This window comes from Callospermophilus lateralis, chromosome 7, assembly GCF_048772815.1.
Source record: "Callospermophilus lateralis isolate mCalLat2 chromosome 7, mCalLat2.hap1, whole genome shotgun sequence".
NCBI classification, from domain to species: domain Eukaryota; kingdom Metazoa; phylum Chordata; class Mammalia; order Rodentia; family Sciuridae; genus Callospermophilus; species Callospermophilus lateralis.
In genome coordinates this window covers 128,681,219-128,687,218 of record NC_135311.1, presented here as the reverse complement: position 1 = coordinate 128,687,218, position 6,000 = coordinate 128,681,219, and the positions used below count along the sequence as shown (strand labels likewise).

Below are 6,000 nucleotides of genomic sequence, written 5' to 3'. Positions count from 1 at the left end.
AGAAAGAGAGGAGGGGGGAGGGGGAGAGAGAGAAACAGAGAAAGAAAGGAAAGGAGGGAGAGAGAGAAAGAGACTAAGAGAGAGAAAAAAAGGAAGGAAGGAAGGAAGGGAGAGAGGAAGGGAGGGAGAGAGAGAGAGAAAGAAGAAATAAAGAAAGAAAGAAAAGAAAAGAAACGGCTACAGGCACTTGGCCCCCCAGCGCCTAAATCCAGAGACTGGGAGGGAGAGGCGGGACCAAAATGCCTGCAAAACACCACGATTGGTTGAGCCTAGGCCTGCTAGCCTATCGCATCCGAGCGGCACTAAGCCTTTCCACCAATGAGAATTCGTCTGGGGACGCGGCCCAGGTCACACTTCGGCCTTGAACGTGAACGTGTTGTTTTGAAAAAATGGAAGGAAACTTTTTGTGTCTACTTCGGGGCCATTCTTTGGAACAAGCTCCTCGCCTAACACTGTTCCAGCAAGGGGCGGTAAAACTCCTGTAGAACTTTCACGGGAAGGTGTGGCGAGAGGAAGGAGCGGCCAGCGTCGGGACAGGAGCAGAGCTGGCCCCAGGGACCGCCTTCGTGGAAAGTGATCGCGTGACGCAGGCCCCGCCTCTCGCGAGACCCGCCCCCGGCACGTGACTGGTGCGGCGGGACGGAGGCCGCGCCCCTCCCGGCTCCTATCTTTCCGCGCCGGCCTCAAGATGGCCGCCTTCTGGCGTCTCCGGCGCTGTTGAATGGCGAAAGCTTTATTGTTCCCTTCGGGCAGGAGTGTTCGTGTCCTCTATGGCGCTGTCAATAAAGAACGGCAGTTTGAATCGGTGCTGAACAGGTAACCATAGAAACGGGGCTGGGACTCAGCATGGAGACCCCTTTTGGAGCGGAGGCCCGAAAGGCGCCTTCAGTGAGGGGCGCCGAGGGACCCTTCCGCGTGGCCACTCCGCGGGGCTGCCCTTGGTCGCGTCCCCGAGGGGGAGGCGGCCCACCCCGGGGTTCTGCCGCGGCCTGCGGCGGGGAGCGGGTCGGGACGCTGGGCCCGGGAGCTGGGCCTGCCCTCCTGCACTGGCTCTGCAGCCTCACTGCCTCCCCCCGGCCCAAGGCCAAACCTGTCCCCCTTCCCTTCCCCTCCCAGTGTGTTTGCCGGGAGCGAGAATGATTTTTAAGTTTCTGAGTGTCTCGGGGAAGAAAAGAGGATGTAAGTTATGTGAAATCAAACTTGAGTGTCCGTAAGCGAAGTTTGACGGGAGCGCAGCCCTGTTGGCTGTAGGTCTGCTCCGTGGCTGCTTCCCTGCTGCGAGGGCAGAGGTGAGTAGTTGCCCAGTCGTGTGGCCACTGCAAGCTTTTGATGGCAAGGTCCACAAGGCCAAAAATATTTCCCGCTGTCCCTTTGCGTGTGCCGACTCCTGTCCTAGAGGCAAGCAGATTGGGTCAGAGTTGACCGTCAGTGATTCCTCAAGCCCTTTCTCACCAAGTGGGAAACTTGACTTACAACAACCGGGCCGTGCACCTGGAGCCCTGTAGGTGACGCACGCTCTGGTTTCCATTACCCCTTCTGGTCTTATTGATTATGCAAAGTAGGAGTTGTTTTTCCTACTTCACAGAGCAGTAATCCCATCTCCACCCAGTGCTTCCAGTAAGCTAGGTGCTTTATTTGCATTTATACATAGCTTTGTTGTACTGGGCGGCAAGGCTTTGTTTCCATTTTGCAAAAAGGAAGAAGTAGGAGCGATTAAGCTATTTAAAGGTGTGCTACGTTTTAGGGCTGGCAAGTGGATCCCATTCTTGGGAACCCCCTGCCCTGTGGCCAAGATCACATTGCTTCACAATTATTCTCTCAAGTTTTCTCCAGCTGGGAGTGTGCATCTTCCCTGGAATTGTGTGCAAAGTTTGGTGTGAATTATAGAGATTTAAACAATCTTTAAGTTAAATATATCTGAACTTGGTTTGAATCATCAGACGTAAGTTCCCTTCTTCCTTCCAATATAGACACCTTCTATGACACTAGTTCCACATCTAGCTTTTCATCATTGATTTAACTGGTTTGGAACATCCATGCTTGCCTGAATGTATACGTTAGCTGTTTGGTTTTCCATGAGCACCTACTTTAAGCCAGGGACTATTTGAATCCCTGAAAATATAGTAGTTTACAAGACAAGATCTCTGCCCTTCCGTGGAATTTAAATTCTTCAGGGACTTGGACAGGTGATATGCTGTATACAAAGATAATTTCAAACACAGTCGTCATAGCATAACAATTCGTAGTTAATGTTTATTCAGTGATTCCTTTGTGCCTGGTACTAGGACTGAGTTCTTTCTTTATATGGACTGTCACTTACTCCTCACACCAACACAATGACTCAGGTAGTGTAATTATTCCCATTTTACAGATGAGGAAACAGGCTCACAGAGGAGAGATTTCCAAGATTTCCAGGAAATTGGAAGCTGAAGCTAAACCTTCATCATACTATATTGTTTCATCTGTTCTTTCCTGTTGTCTTGGGAGGTCCTCAAGAGCAGAGACCATACCTCACCTTTTATACCCTCAGTTGCTAGCCAGTACCCACAACCTGGTGTTTCCAGGTAGATATTAAATAAACAAATCCAGGTCATTCACTGAACAAATATTTGAGTGCTTGCTTACTGTGGTAGGCCCTGTGATCACCGGGGTGAGCAGTCCTAGAGGCCCAGATTCTGAAACCTAGTGTCAGGACAGTGCACAAATATGTTATTCAAAATTGAGGGAATCAAAACAGCAGAAATGCTTACCTGCAAGACCTCGCTTCGCCTTGAGTGGTCAGGGAAGACTCCTTTTTTTGGAATGCTGGGGATTGACATTAGGGCCTCTGCAAATGCTAGGCAATCTGCCCAGGGAAGACCCCCTCTTCAAAAAGGGAGTTTAAGCCAGCCTGGCAAGAAGGGAAAAGGGGGAGGAGCCAGGGGAGGAACTTTTCAGCAAGCTCAGAGACCAGAAGATAGGCAGGAACTTGGGGTGGCAGAGAACCGAGGGCGAGTGATTGTGCTGTGGTTAACAGTGCTGTGCTTGGTCCCTGGTGCCAGTCCAGCTTCCCCTGGGTGAGCTGCCTGCAATGCGGATGTGCTCATTAAAGGAGAAGATATCGGAATAAGTTTGGTGTTTTCTTTTTATTGTTAAACATATTCCTGAATTCCAGTTAGAGAAAACTAACCAAATTTGACCTCAAATGAAACTTTATTTGAAGTACTAAATAAAAACAAAAATCCAGAAAAATGTGTTACAGGCAAATGTGGCAGGGGCGGGTGTTTTCCTATGTTCAGGGGGAGCGGGACAGATTTTTTTTTTTTTTAATATATTTTTAGTTGTTAATGGACCTTTATTTTATTTATTCATATGTGGTGCTGGAATCGAACCCAGGGCCTTGCACATGCCAGGCAAGTGCGCAACTGCTGAGCCCCAGCCCCAGATCTTGTTTTTTTCTTTGTGTTTAGGAAAGAATTTTTCAAGTGGGGTTTAATTTTTAAACCAAATTACATGGTTTTCAGGATTTTAGTGTTTAAGCTGGAAGCCATTTGTGTCCCTCCATTAGAGGTGTCCGCGTTTGCTTTTTCTTTTTGGGTGCTGGGGACCTCACCTGCGGCCTCTGATGCTAAGCACACCAACACCCTCAGCCCCAACATCTGCATTTTCTTAAAGGATTCAGAAAAGTATCGGGCCTCTTCTAGTTGGTGTTGACTTCAAAATTTATTGGCAAATAATTGTGAATTTCCTCTAAAATAATGTTGTAAAAATGATGTTGTATACTTTAAGACAGAGTAGTGAATGCTTGGAAAGAAGTTGCAAGCTTTTTAAATAAGTGGAAATAGAGTGTTTGAGCTCATCAGCATAAGCAATTTGAGGCCATAATAAGGGAGCTATACAGAACAGCGGTGTCAAGTTTTGCTTTAAACCGTGTCCAGTAACTATATTGCACATGTCACCAAAAGATATACTCCCACCCAGCAAATGGAGCAGGGAACTGATGGACAGAGGGGCCTGTTAACGCAGTGTTAAGCAACAGCCCTGAGTGAAATTGCTCTTTCAGGTTTGGGTGGGCCCTTCATGTCTGAGTGCGGCAGCCTCGCTCTGTGATTTGGGTCTGTTGGGTTCCAGTGAAGAGTGGGTGGAAACTCGGCTTTGAAGGGTAATACAAAACTGCAGGAAGAGCCAGGGCAGACCAATTTGTTTTTCAATCTATTTTATTTCACTTCAAAGCATCAGTGCAGACAGCAGCCCAGTAAAACAAGCCGCATTTTGGCAACACTCAGCTGCTTTTGGAGATTGAGGAAGACTGAGTGTAACCAAAGTGTGACTTGTTTTCTTGGACTGTCTGTCTGCAATGATGTTTTGAACTGAAATAAAATAGATTGAAAAACAAATTGGTCTGCCCTGTTGCCTCATACTGAGTATTTACATTACCCTTCCGAGCGTTGCCTACACCAGCACCCTGGGGGAAGGCGGTGACCCCTCAGCCTCTTTCAACTCCTCAAGAGAGTGAGCTCTTTGATTTCCACAAGGAAATTGAATTGGGACATGTGGGTTTCCGGATCTCCAGTAGCCTGCCTTCTGAAGCATTTGATAATGAGCAAAAGCAAAGTACTAATCACAAAGAGGAAAGAATTAAATACTAAGGGCATTTAAATTCAGAGATGAGATTGTCACTTTCCAGTCACACAAAGGGTGCAGTATTTCATTTGCAGAGAGCATGTAATTGTGGGACTCTGGCGGCCCTCAGGAGACCGGCAAGGAGAGAAAGCTGGCTTCCTTCCTACTCCCCCGTGTTGCTTCACTCCACATCCCACCATCCTAATGCCAACACCCCATTCCCTTACATAGAGTAAATATATTATATCTGAGCCACATAAGCCAGGGATTGTTAATTTGGGGTAAATGGTTGCATACCAGGGGACCCACAAATCCTTCGAACAATGCCTATAAATTTGTGTGAATGTCATTCTTCTGGAAAGAGAGCCCATCACTTCAGTCAGATTTTAGAGGGATCCTGGACCCCTCAAAAGGGTAGAAATAATGAAAGATCACAGGTAACACCCCCAGACTGAAGTCATGAAACCTATGACTCTCCACTGCTCTGTGACCTTGCCTTCAGAATTTTGAAAGTATCTTTTCAGGCTTTGTTTCCTGTGTGAAGGGGTCAAGCATAATCGAATGTTTAATACAGATGTCTGCCCATGGCATGCTTCAGTGACGCTTTGATGATGACTGTTTGTCAGCACCTTACAGGAACTTAGTGAGGTGTGGGTGCTATCTCTGCAGCCTTGCTAGCAGGTAGCATATTTGTTTCTTCTTAAAATTGATGTATTTTCAGTGCTAGAGGTCAGAGCCGGGGCCTTGTTCATGGTGAGCACACACCATTAAGCTGTGTCCCTGGCCCTAAGTTTTTCTTATTTTTATATTTTAAATTTACAAGTAGCATTGTGTGGTTTTTAACATGTACAAGTTAACATGTTTTGAATAGATAGATGCTGTGGAATGGAAGGTCCAGTTAGTTACATATTTGTTTCTTGCCATGGGCAAGAGAAAGAGGCAGCATAAGCCTCATGCTCTGTGTCTAGACGTCAGCTTCCTGCCCTGGGGGTCAGTCCTCAGATTTAGAAAAGTTGGGTTAAAAGGAAAAGAGGAGGAGGAGGGGACAGATTCGAGGAAGAAAGAGTCAAGAAAGGATGTTTCCTGCATTTGACCACAAGAGTCCTCTCTGCATGTGTGAAAGGAAAGACCTTCTATTTTGAGAGCAAACTTGTCTCAGAACTTAATACTAGAATCTCTGAAAAAGTCAATTCAAAGATATAGTTTCTGGATTTTTGTGTGTGTGCGCGCGCGTGTGTTGGCTATGGAACCCAGGACCTCGTGCATGCTAAGCACACGCTGTACCACTGAGCTATACCCCAGCCCTAATTTCTGGTTTTATTAGTACCCAAAGGGAAATAAAAGGAAGGGAATTTTTTTTTTTTTTAAGAGAGAGTGTGTGAGAGAGAGAGAGGGAGA

The 6,000-nt window shown here is 46.8% G+C and overlaps 1 protein-coding gene across 3 annotated transcripts in view; it reads left to right on the top strand.

Annotated features, from left to right (window-relative positions):
- Nucleotides 1-661: 661 nt before the first annotated feature.
- Zbtb40 (zinc finger and BTB domain containing 40) overlaps nucleotides 662-6,000 on the top strand; it is an 82,863-nt gene continuing 77,524 nt past the window's right edge. For all 3 annotated transcript variants that reach the window (XM_077109969.1, XM_076861080.2, XM_077109970.1), the window contains exon 1: nucleotides 662-816. The gene's annotated coding sequence lies outside the window, so the exon portion shown is untranslated. The remainder of the gene's footprint in view (nucleotides 817-6,000) is intronic.